Source organism: Bicyclus anynana, chromosome 4 (genome assembly GCF_947172395.1).
Source record: "Bicyclus anynana chromosome 4, ilBicAnyn1.1, whole genome shotgun sequence".
NCBI classification, from domain to species: domain Eukaryota; kingdom Metazoa; phylum Arthropoda; class Insecta; order Lepidoptera; family Nymphalidae; genus Bicyclus; species Bicyclus anynana.
In genome coordinates this window covers 17098962-17111900 of record NC_069086.1, presented here as the reverse complement: position 1 = coordinate 17111900, position 12939 = coordinate 17098962, and the positions used below count along the sequence as shown (strand labels likewise).

The 12939-nt window shown below is 37.2% G+C and overlaps 1 protein-coding gene and 1 non-coding gene across 2 annotated transcripts in view; both read left to right on the top strand.

Annotated features, from left to right (window-relative positions):
• Positions 1 to 379: 379 nt before the first annotated feature.
• LOC112052046 (prion-like-(Q/N-rich) domain-bearing protein 25) overlaps positions 380 to 12939 on the top strand; it is a 44084-nt gene continuing 31524 nt past the window's right edge. The window contains exon 1 of the mRNA XM_024090946.2: positions 380 to 554. The gene's annotated coding sequence lies outside the window, so the exon portion shown is untranslated. The remainder of the gene's footprint in view (positions 555 to 12939) is intronic.
• Positions 9803 to 9875, top strand: Trnar-ucu (transfer RNA arginine (anticodon UCU)). The gene has a single exon. It is a non-coding gene; the product is annotated as a tRNA-Arg (tRNA).

The window sequence follows — 12939 nt, the reverse complement described above, 5'->3', positions numbered from 1 at the left end:
ATAGTCATAACGAAGCTAACACTTTGAAATATCGTTTACCCAAATATCAGGCTCCTAACTTTTCCAGAATCTGAGATCCAGAACCATTTGTAACCACCAAATTACATATTGCACACTCTTAACTTTTATTAATTAATATCGACATACCACCGACTCATCACCTGGACTGGTGGTCCGATCCCCGCTCCACAGGACTATTGTCGTACCCACTCCTAGTACAGCCTTTCCCGACTAGTTAGAGGGGAATGGGAATATTGGTCATATTTAAAAGATATGGCAAATATTCTTTTAAAACCTTCTTTAATAGTGATTACTTTATCACTATTGTATTTACGATTCACGGTCACAAAGCAAGTTATGTTTCTTGGTGGCGCGAAAACCGGCAGTACCACAGCGTCGGTTCCGCAGAGCGCATGCGTGGCGGCCATTTTGCGCGTTGCTATGGTGACGTGATTCGTAATCAAATCAACTCCTTTTTTTTTAATACAGAATCACAAAAAACAATAACATTGAGTGGTAGTGTTTTGTCTTCTGTTTATGGTTGTTGAATTATGGTATGTTGTTGTATTTTATTTAATTTTTTTTTGGAGTTTTAATAAACTGCGTTTTAAATTTTTACTATAATTTAATGGATAATATAGGTATTTTAAGCTTGTTGTTGATAGTATTAATATTTACTTACTTAAGTTCCTACGCCATATGTATATAGGTAGGTACGTATGCTACTTTTTAACCGGGTATAAACAAAAGTCCGGGTGGAAAAGTTGTATTTTCCGATTATGTAGCTATCTATACGAAAAATTTGACTACCTTTATTACGCATTGTAATATTTTTTTTTCACTAAAATAGGTAGGTTATCCGTTTCTTAAAGTAATTAAGCCTGTAGCCTTTTTTATGACATAACTGCTGTATCAATTTTGATGGATTTTCGAATAGAGATTGAGTGGAAAAATGACATACTTAGGTACATAATGTTATGTAGTTGATCTGCTTACGATTACGATTTCCTGTTAGGTATGCTCCTAACCTAGGTACTTAGGCGGTGGGAGTTTCCAGTAAGGTAATTTTAATGGGGTAAAGCTAAAATCATAAATTTTAATTTATTTGTAAGCACGTTACGGGATAAGGAACGTTATCTATTTTTCCTTCCTTAGAAGGAAAATGAATCATTTCAGATCACAGAACCTTATTTTAAATCTCTTTTAAAACGTTTTCCTTAACCCTAGATGAGTTGTTATTTTGTTTTAGCTACCAATTATGAGGTTCTGCAGGTTTGGGTTTGGGGAAATTTCTCTGTAAAAAATTTCGGCCTCAAATTGGAAAATGCCTGGGGTCAGTTTAAACATGTAAATAAGTATCAAACATTAAGCCCATCATCCCATATAAGCGTTAGAGTCGCGTGGCGGGTTTAAGCCCAGGAAATAAGGTCTCCTACAGACTCCTATTATGAAATTCGTGCTTTTCGTTCCCTGAGGAAATAATAGCTTACAATCTTCATAGGTACGAAACCGATATTAAGCAACATAATTATCACCATCTTGATATCGTTTTCTCTTTTAATTAATACACCGCTAATGAACGAAGCCTTTGAAAATATTTAGGTCATTTTTGAACCTTTGTGTTGTTACGTTAATAACTCAAAGGTCTATACTAATAACTTAAAGAGGAAAGATTTGATTTGTTGTTTGTATGTTTTGAATTAAAACTTTGAAACTTCTGAACCGATTTGAAAAATTCCTTCACTGTTCGGAAGCTACACTATCCTCGCTATATTTCATCCCCGTATTCCTACGGGAACGGGAACTACGTGGGTGAAACAGCGCGGCGTTAGCGAGTTGCTAATTAAGCCGTGATAGCCCATTGGATGTGGCCTTTGCCTTCGATTCAGAGATGTTCGAATCCGGTCCGAGGCATGCACCTCAACTTTTCAGTTATGGTGCATTTTAAGAAAATTAGCATCACGTGTCTCAAACGGTGAAAACTTCGTAAGGAAACCTGAATACCTGAGAATTTCCTTAAATTTTCTACGTGTGTGAGGTCTGCCAATCCGCATAGGGTTTGGGTCAGCGTGGTGAACTATTACCTTACCCTTTCCATTCTGAAAGGAGACTCATGCTCAACAGTGAGCCGAATTTGGGTTGTTAATGATGATAGGTAAACAAAAGCTTATGGGTTTTTCTTATAGGGAATAATAACAAACAAAGCAGATGGTCTAACTCAGGGTTTCTCAAACTTTCCGCGCCACGTACCCCTGTTAAAATTCCTAGTGACAGCGGACCCCTTACTATGGTTAAGTTATATTATTTAATGGGAAACCCCCAAAGAAAAGATAATTTGACTGTTGAAGAAAATAAGGTATTTTTATTTGAATAAAAGGTAACACATAAAGCACCAAAAGAAATGTTTGCTTGCTAGTCGCAAATGGATTCAATGTTGGAAAATTTTAACCTTAATTCTGAATCGATATCAGTTATCAAGCCACCATTACGTAAATCTTGTCGCGAACCCCCTGCTGTCGAATGACGAAGCCCTAGGGGTTCGCGTATGCCACTTTGAGAAACCCTTTGGTCTAACTAATGGTATTGGTGGAAATCTATGGAAAACTGTTGCCTATAAATAGAAGGCATTCACAGGGCATGCAAATAATACGTCACTCCACTTACATAAGGTGACGTAGCGGTCAAGTGAGGGGTAATCTCATTAAAAAAGTACTATAATCAATAGGTACATAAATAAATGTCTGTCTGTGATTTCAAAAATAACTGTTTCTCAAAAATTACATGATTATCGAAAACAAACAAACTTATTAAAAATTTCGTCTGTCTCTCTGTTTGTTTGTCCAGGCTCTGGAACCGCTGGACCGATTTCAGTGGGACTTTCTCTGGAAGATAGTGGAGGTTATTGAGCAACATATGGGCTACTATTTATTGTTAAAAATTGGTTTTGTAAAGAACTGAAGTTCACAGAAATTGCGGACGTCCGCTAGTATAAAAAATATAGTTCAGCAGGCTAATTCACTATCTTTGACGTACTTGACATTGAGGTCCTATGTAGCAAATGTCATCCGGTGCTTACTGGATATCATCAGTAGGTTGATGACATTTCTCAATTGATTTCATGTTTATTTTAGTAGGTTGATAATCACACTAATATTATAAAGGCGAAAGTTTGTGTGTAAGTGTGTAAGTATGTTTGTTCCTCTTTTACGCTGCGGCTGCTGAAGCGATTTGGCTGAATTTTGGAATTAAAATAGATTTTACCCTGGATTAACACATAGGCTACTTTCATCTCGGAAAAATTCATGGTGCCCGCGGGATTTGTGAAAAACTCGAACTTTGTCCACGCGGACGAATTCGTAAAGACTAAAATAGTGAATAGGCCAGCTGTACTAAACGTAGTACGATAGTTAGTAGCTAGAATTAAATATGTTAGATAAGTAGGTGAAACAGAACAGCTATAGAGTTCAAGGATGTTGTTGAAACCGGTCAAGTGCGAGTATCAAGCCGGCCTCGATACCTATAGCCTGTTTACTGGATGCCTATATATGGTATATGTTTGTTTACTGCCTCGGTGGTGCAGAGGTTAAATTGGTTATTCAATACTAGATCCTGGGTTTAACTTCTAGTTCGGACTATGAAATACTAGGTTTTGCGAACTAAGAAATCACGATGATGATATGATGATGATGATGATGTATACTTTCTTAGTTTAAGATGATTAAGGGTCATCATTATCAGCTGATGGACGTCCACAGCTGGACATAGGCCTCTTGTATGAACTTCCAAGCGCAACGATCTCGAGCCGCCAGCATCCAGCGGCTCCCTGCAACCCGTTTGATGTCCTCGGTCCCCCTAGTGGGGGACCAACATTGCGCTTTCCGGTGCGGGGTCGCCATTCCCGCACCTTCGGACCCCAACGTCCATCGGCACATCGAACTATGTGGCCTGCCTATTGCCACTTCACACACTACACTCGCTGAGCTATGTCAGTGACTTTGGTTTGTCTGCGGATCTCCTAATTTCTGATTCGATCACGCAGAGATACTCCAAGCATAGCTCGCTCTATTTCCCGCTTTGAGCCTTTTAATAAGGCCCATAGATAGCGACCAAGTCTCGGATCCGTAGTTCATCACTGGCAACACGCACTGTTCGAAGACTTTCGTCTTCAGGCACAAAAAATTGTGGACGCAAAAATTCCCATAAATTTCCATAGATACATTACAGTAATCGCCTCGTTAATCCGATTGTTAAAGTATCTCAAAGTACTGGGTTTGAATCCTAGGTTGTTTTGAAATATTGGGTTATTCTACGTTCGAAGATTTTTTTTTGCATTGCTTTTCCTTGTCGGAGCCATACACAGCATTGCATCCAATTCTGCTAAGTGCTAAAGCTCAAATTGACCTTTATGTTTGCCTAGTTGTGTCCATCGATCTACCTTTCTTGTGGTGACTGTTTCTCGTTAATAAAGTTCCGTAGTCAATTAAATACCTCATTGGATGGATAGGATCCCGCACTAGAAAGCGCAGTGTTGGTCGATCCTCCACCAAGTGGACTGACGACATCAAGCGTGTCGCAGGGATTCGCTGGATGCAGGCGGCTTAGTATCGTGATGTTTGGAAGTCCCTACAAAAGGCCTATGTCCTGCAGTGGACGTCCATCGGCTGATATGATAATGATGGATGGTGCAGTGTTTACCAGGGTGCTAGACTGGCAATGGTGTGCTTAAAATGCTCCCCGAGGCAATTGTGTATTGCCATTTACCACCAACTTCCAACACCAACTCGGGTTTGACAATTATTTAGCATAAAATAAAGGAGCTTTCCTCTGTACTTAATATTATATTATAAAAAGGAGAAGTTTATGGTATTGTAGGGGAAATCTCTGGATCTACTAAACCGATTTGGAAAATGCTTTTATCACTAGAAAGCCGCGCTATTTGTGAGTGGCATAGGCTATATTTTATCCCCGTATTCTCACGGGAACGGAAACTACGCGGGTAAAACTACAAAGTGAGAATGCTAGCCACTCACCATCCGATAAGCCCACATGCCTGCAGCCCTAACGACTTGACGTCCGATAAAACTAATCGTGTGTAGGTCGCAATGTGCAAGAACTGATCATTGCGACGAACACACGATCAGTCTTATCGGCTGTCAAGCAGTTAGCATTGCAGGCTTACTTGACCGTCAGTAGCTGACAAAATTTATTTATTTTATACACACATATATATATAAACATTACAGGCTTAACCTAATGTGTTTATATAAACTATCTATAATTCCTGAATTACTTGAACGTATCTGCTAAAAGTTCTGTGAAATTCAGCAGGCGAGGAGAAAAACAAATCTAAACCCGGATCCCACTCCAATACCCCGCTTAGCAATGCCAACGCGCGAACAAGAGGTGACTCGCGGGTTTGCACCAACCTACATGTTGGAATAGTAAACAGTTTCATTTTGCGTGCCCTTTTTTGTATATTGGGTATATAATGATCCAAATGGTCAAGACTAACCACTAGAAGAGGCAGTGGTGTTATGATTGATAATTGATAATAAGCAGGGCGCAAACTGGAACGCAAATGAACGCACCAGTGTGGTCCAGTTTTTGCTCGTGTACCACTAATGGCCCACCCGCGTCTCCGTTCGCTTTTTATCTCGAATCGAATCACTTCCGAATTAATGAGCTTAACGTTAATAATTTAACCGAAAAAGTTTTATACAGTAATGATGGTGACAAAGTATTGCCAGCATTTTAAGTAGGAGGCATAATTTTTATTGACCACAACACAATTTACATTTTCTTTAATAAAAACTTGACATGTGCCAATCGAACTTGATAACTGAGGGTTCCGCAGTAATTTGCTCATGTTTGCTTATAGTTGTTAGGTGTACCTACACCTACTTGTAGTATTGCTAGCCAAATGTCAATGTTCTATGCCAACGGAAAGAACTTACCTTTAGTTTCGATTCCCTTGAAAGTGTCGAAATACATGATACGGCTTTATTAACGTTGACTTAAAAGAATGGGAAATATTTGTATGAATTTTCTTGTTCTATTCGAAGGGTTTTTACCTTCTGACACGGGTATTTACTTAAAAGAAGGTCTCAGTCCTATTATTTAATGTAATATTTAAAACGAATAAATCTCATTTTTAACCGACTTCCAAAAAGGAGGAGGTTCTACGTTCGGTTGTATGTATGTTTTTCATCTACTAGTAAGTTCATAAGTAAAATTAAAATGAAAAATAATTACAATAAACACAATTAAAACATGAAATTGTTGAGTTAAGTTCATTTTCTTATCTTTTATTTTATTATATTCTCAGTTAAACCTGTCTTTTGAACCGTTGATAGAGTCAACAAATAGTTAAACTTGTCATTTCAAAAGTGCTTGTAAAATAAGCCTACTTGAAATAAATTTGATTTTATTTATTTATTTATTTGTATCTAACAGCGTTTTAGCAAAATATGTACAAAAAATATAAAATAAACAATAATAAGGCCAAATACAGTTACAAACAAAGTTAGTTGCAATATTAAGTAGGTATAACAAGTGAAAATGTAAAATAATTTTTAAAAGAAATGATTGTGAATAGAAAAATATTATTAAGTTAATCACATATAAGAAAAATAGTACAAAATTTATTTTAAAATTTATTTAAAAATTCGCAAGTTGAATGTGAGTGTATGTATTTTGAATATGAAATGTAAGGATAAGATTCAGTCTTATTAAATAACCTGCGTATTACCCCAGATGGGTAATCTTCTCTCTCTTTTTTTTATTCTTTACAAGTTAGCCCTTGACTACAATCTCACCTGATGGTAAGTGCTGATGCAATCTAAGATGGAAGCGGGCTAACTTGTTAGGAGGAGGATGAAAATCCACACCCCTTTTGGTTTCTACACGACATCGTACCGAAATGCTAAATCGGTTGACGGTACGTGCCAGCCAGACCGGACCAATTAAGAAAACCTCAATCAGCCCAGCTAGGGATCGAACTCAGGACCTCCGTCTTGTAAATCCACTGCGCCACAGAGGCTGTCAATCTACCCTACAAAGATAATTAATTACCCCAGATTAAGAACGTATGTAGAACATTCCAGACGATACATTCCACCGTCTCCGCGCAGTCTGAGTCGTGCAATTCGTACACAATAACCAGTTCGCTATTCCACTTAGATCTTGATAGCTATTCAAATGTTATTTTCGTTCGTCGCCTACTTATTTATATTTTTGCGAACATTACTGCACTTTATAGATCCAAAAATACAATATACTATAAATCCGATAGCTTAAAAAAAACCTTAAAAACATAAAGTCTCCGAGGAACGAACCTATGGAAAAGGAATAATCGATTTAAAATTAATAAACGATTTTTTTTTACCAATATCTTTTTTAGTTTTTTACCTTCCCCCAACTAAGGATTGGGTACAACAATACCTAGTCCATCGAGTGGTTAGGGGAGGTCTGGGCCGGGGATGGCCATTCCCCTTTCCAAGTGACAGCGAACCCCTTACTAACTAATGAACCCCCCCTAAAGAAAAAAATGTTATGGGTGTGCTTGTTTCTTGTTACAAATGGATTCAATTTTATTTTTTTATTTTTTTTTACGGCCTCCGTGGCGCAGTGGTATGCGCGGTGGATTTTTAAGACGGAGGTCCTGGGTTCGATCCCCGGCTGGGCAGATTGAGATTTTCTTAATTTGTCTAGGTCTGGCTGGTGGGAGGCTTCGGCCGTGGCTAGTTACCACCCTATCGGTCGTACAGCCAAGCAATTTAGCGTTCCGGTACGATGCCGTGTAGAAACTGGAATCGGTGTGGATTTTCTTCCTCCTCCTAACAAGTTAGCCCGCTTCCATCTTAGACTGCATCATCACTTACCATCAGGTGAGATTGTAGTCAAGGGCTAACTTGTAAAGAATAAAAAAAAGATTCAGTGTTAGGAGTAATTTTGGAAAATTCTAACCTTAATTTGAGTTGTCAAACCACCATTACATTAATCTTATCGCGAACCCCCTGCCGTCGAATGGCAACCCCTTGGGGTTCGAGTACCCCACTTTGAGAAACCTTGCTCTAGAAGATGCCCATTCACTCGACTTAAAGACCTTCACATATCAACGAGAAATGCAACCACCACTAATTTTAACATATTTAACACTTTTAACGTGTCCAATGTTAAATTAACGGTGAACCGTCGTTAATTAGCAATTTCAACAGTTAAATTTCGTGGTTATAAAATTAACGTTACATTAATTATATCGCTAATTTGCTATTTGGAGTGAGACTTATTTAGATGCTATTCAATGATTCGATTATTTTTGACTATGGTTAGATGATTGGCGATAATAATTCTTTTAGCAATGACTTACTTACTTCTTTAAATAACGGTTATCGAGGATTTTTTTTACTGAAAATGACGGTATTTGGTTAAATTAAGTTGATCTAAGTGGCTTAAAAAATAATAACAATTGAATATCGTGTGTCTCAAACGCTGAAGGAAAAACATCGTGAGGAAACCTGCATACCAGAGAATTTTCAGAATTCTCTGCGGTGTGAAGTCTGCCAATCCGCATTGTGTTATCGCCGTTTAGCGTTGGAAATAGTAGTCTGTGACGGATATGACGTCGCACGGTCTCTGTTGGGTGTTGGCTTCAGTGTGCTCGTGGCGTTCGAGCCGTCCACATCTCTTGTTGTGTAATTCTTTATGGGTTACTTGGGATAGGCGGGGAGAGTGACTTGAATGGAAAAGGGGAGTGTTTGATATCAGTAAAAGGCGCCTTTAACTCTACACACATCGTTCACAAGTACGTGACTCCACTCAAGGTCATTCTCTGCCATTCTAGGATCTTATTTTGGTTACAGTTTAATTTGTTAATTAAGTTGTCCTGACAAGTGTTGTGAATCATAACCTTTGTTTGACATTACTTTTCATATTTTTATAATCACCTTTTGAGTCCTATAATAATTGTAAATATTATCTATCATTTATTGAGGTATTATTCCTAATGTCGGATCTTAGAGTAGTAGGTATTTACGGCGGGCATCAATGGAGTTTACCATGGTGTCTTTGAGAAGTAGATCTTTCAATCCAAAATACAATACCTAATGCTGATTGGCTCAACAAGTCTAATCAAAAAACTACTCTACTATATCCGCATTTTTCAAGTCGGTCAATAAACAACAAAGTCGATGTTTGTAATCATGACTCATACGTAAACCTTATGTAATGGAAGGCGATGTGACCTTAGAATTTACCTTAACTGCTTATTGAATATAAAATAAGATTGTTTACATATAATATATCCGATTTTCGGTATCTCGGAATCTTTTTTCAAAACGATGGCAGTGTAGGACAGAGACGACCTAGAAGAAATACGTATTTAATTTTTGTTCCTATGGATGTGTCTATTTAGACCTGAAATATTTTCTTGTTTCGTTCTTTTTAGACCCCTTCTTACCCGACTGCGGTGAAGCCAAAAGGAAGGGTAATTACATTGTCGGGTTATAGTTTTTGAGTTTTATTTTTTATTCAAAAATAGGAAACGGTTAGCCGTTTCATTTCTTTTGTCAAAACATCAAACCAAACCAAATATGGAATACCATATTTGGTTACTTTTTTCTGCTCATTTGTTCTTATTATGTACCAATTATCTGATTACTTATCTATAATCATTAATTTAATTAATTCAAATAGTACTATCGTAAGCCAAGAAGTTATTCATACGTATACGTAGTTGCGATAGTGTGCGTGTGCCGCGTCAGGCGTATAGTATGTGAGCGATATTTTCAACGAATCTCGCACCGTCCCTGTGGCGCAGAGGATAGCGCGTTGGACTTCTAATCCAAAGGTCGTGGGTTCGATCCCCACCAGGGATGTCATATATATCTTTTTGTTTTTCTTTTTATAATATTATTTTCTAAATATTATACAAATTCGTGTTTACATATAAAAAAGTGAATTATTAAGATTTAATTTTAATTCCACTACATGATTGATTAATATAAGTCCTGCTTTGAAGGTTATTGACCTTAACCTTTTTCCATACCTAGCAGCGAGAGGATTAACGTTATCGATCGATCCCAGTTATTACTCATTGTCTATTCTCGTAAATTGCTAATAATAAACTAAATACATATGTCTTTAAACATACATGATTGTTCCATAAGGTTATATTCTGTTATTTTTCTCACAAAATAAACTTTAAGGTAACTTTAAAGAATTAATGAGGAAAATAAAATAACTAGACTAAGAAGTAACCTAGAGGTAGAATCTTAAATCCAGTTTCGAATTTCGAATGTTTTTCTCTTAAAAAAAAAGTTCTTGCTCCTTGCCAGCAAATTCTTGACACAGATTCAAATAAAGAATATCAGGTTTTCCAATATGGCCGCCGTGTTAATCAGTCGGTCGGTCAGTCGGTCAGTAACATATCCATTGGCACTATTATAAAACTGTTCGTGGCTTCTGGTTCTTTTCGTACTTACATCGTTTAATTAAAAATACCTAGCACCCTTATTTTTACATGCCACGCGACGACTACGTTACGATAAGTCGAATAATTTCTTTTTCGAGTTATTATACTGAAACTTTCCCTGAAAAATACTTATTAATTTATGAAAACACATTTTGGTCTTCAGAAAATCATGGACATACAAACCTACAAGTCGAATACATTGTATTCTTTTTTGAAGTCGGTTGAATTTATTCTTGTTAGTTCTTTTTTTACAAAATTTTTTTCTTTTTATTATTATTACTAGCGGACGCCCGCGACTTCGTCCGCGTGGAATTCTGTTTTTCACAAATCCCGCGGGAACCTTTGGTTTTTCCGGGATGAAAACCCGAGATATCCTACGTGTTAATCCAGTCAAGTCTATTTCCATTCCAAATTTCAGCCTTCAGTAATCGCAGAGTATAAAGGTAAATGAGGAACAAACATACACACTTAAACACAAACTTTCGCCTTTAGTGTGATTATTATATAAGCGGCTGAAAACTCTGTTTGTCTCCGATAGCTTTCTTGGGATTGGTTGTAACTGTCAAAGCGAAGCTTGACTTTACGCTAGTCTTTTATACATATTTCCGGTACCTTTTGAAAGGATTTTGATGAAATGGTTAAAAAATCCCTGAAATAAAGGAGTTTGCGTCGGATAATTAAAAAAAATTTAAATCTAGGGGGAAGACACGTTCGCCCATTAGTATTATGTAACAATTTAATTTTAATAAATATTATTATTAGGAGAGCAAGTACATGATAAAACTAAGGTCACATATTGTTATGGTAAGATTCCGTAGTCAGCAAGGTCGTATATAGATTTACGTGACGTATAAAAACTTACTCAGCGTTATATAAATAGGTTTAACCTTGATATTTAATTTTTTGATATTAATTTTATTATACGAGTACCTAGTACTTCGTTATCAACCCATATTCGGCTTACTGCTGAGCTTGAGTCTCCTCTCAGAATGAGATAGGTTAGACCAATAGTCCACCACGCTGGCCCCATGCGGATTGGCAGACTTCACACACGCAGAGAATTAAGAAAATTCTCTGGTATGCAAATTTCCTCACGATATTTTCCTTCATCGTTTGAAACATGACGAGATGTCTGGTCAGGTGCATTTTAAGAAATTAAATATCATATGGAGGAAAAACGTCGTGAGAAAACCTGCAAATCTGAGAATTTTCTTAATTATATTGTCCGTTAAAAATATATGGTTACGGATCCCTAAAATATACTATTGTTGATGTCCTTAGTAGACTGTTTATAAGCACACACAAATCTCGACGTCCCCGCTCTCGGGCTCATGACCGACCGGTTTCGGTCGAGTTTCGTCGGTAAAATTCGACATATTAAAAAACAATGCAACAGAATTGAATTGTGTGAACATTCCCTTTGGGTCTTGCACAAGTATGCTGAGAGCTGGTATATATAATAGCTAGCGGACGCCCGCGACTTCGTCAACCTCTATTTCACCACTTTAAGGGTGGAATTTTATAAATTCTTGAATATTTTTTTATGATTTAAAACTGTAACTCAAAAAAATAAAGATTTTCCATACATACTTTCAAACCCTATTTTATCCCCTTGGGGGTAGAGTTGATCAAAATCCTTTCTTAACGGATACCTAAGTCATAACATCTACCTGCATGCCAAATTTCAGCCCGATCCATCCAGTGGTTTGGTCTGTGCGTTGATAGATCACTATGTCAGTCAATCACCTTTAAGTTATATTTAGGTCTTCTGTGCATTTAATATAATGTATTTGTGCAATATATACAAGTATCATTATCAACCAATTTTAAAGGTCCCTTAATGGACCTTACATCTAATAATAATAATATTTTGGCTGGTGGGAGGCTTCGGCCGTGGCTAGTTACCACCCTACCGGCAAAGACGTACCGCCAAGCGATTAAGCGTTCCGGTACGATGCCGTGTAGAAACCGAAAGGAGTGTGGATTTTCATCCTCCTCCTAACAAGTTAGCCCGCTACCATCTTAGACTGCATCATCACTTACCATCAGGTGAGATTGTAGTCAAGGTCTAACTCGTAAAGAATAATAAAAAAAAAATAAGTGTAGGTAGTCTTTCGCTTAAATGTGACATAATTAATAAATAACATATTATTTATATATGACATAAATAATATAAGGTATTTTAAGTATTTTCAAATTATATCGAGTAAAGGTGTCTCAAACGGTGAAGGGAAACATCGTGAAGAAACAGCATACCAGAGAATTTTCCTAATTATCTGCATGTATGAAGTCTGCCAATCCGCATTGGGCAAGCGTGGTGGACTATTGGCCTAAGCCCTTTCATTCTGAGAGGAGACACAAGCTGAGCAGTGAGCCGAATATGGGTTGACAACGAAAGATAATCAAATCGTGTTCTGAAAATACCCATCAAGTCAGCAATACTGTAATAGCAATACGTAATAACTAAT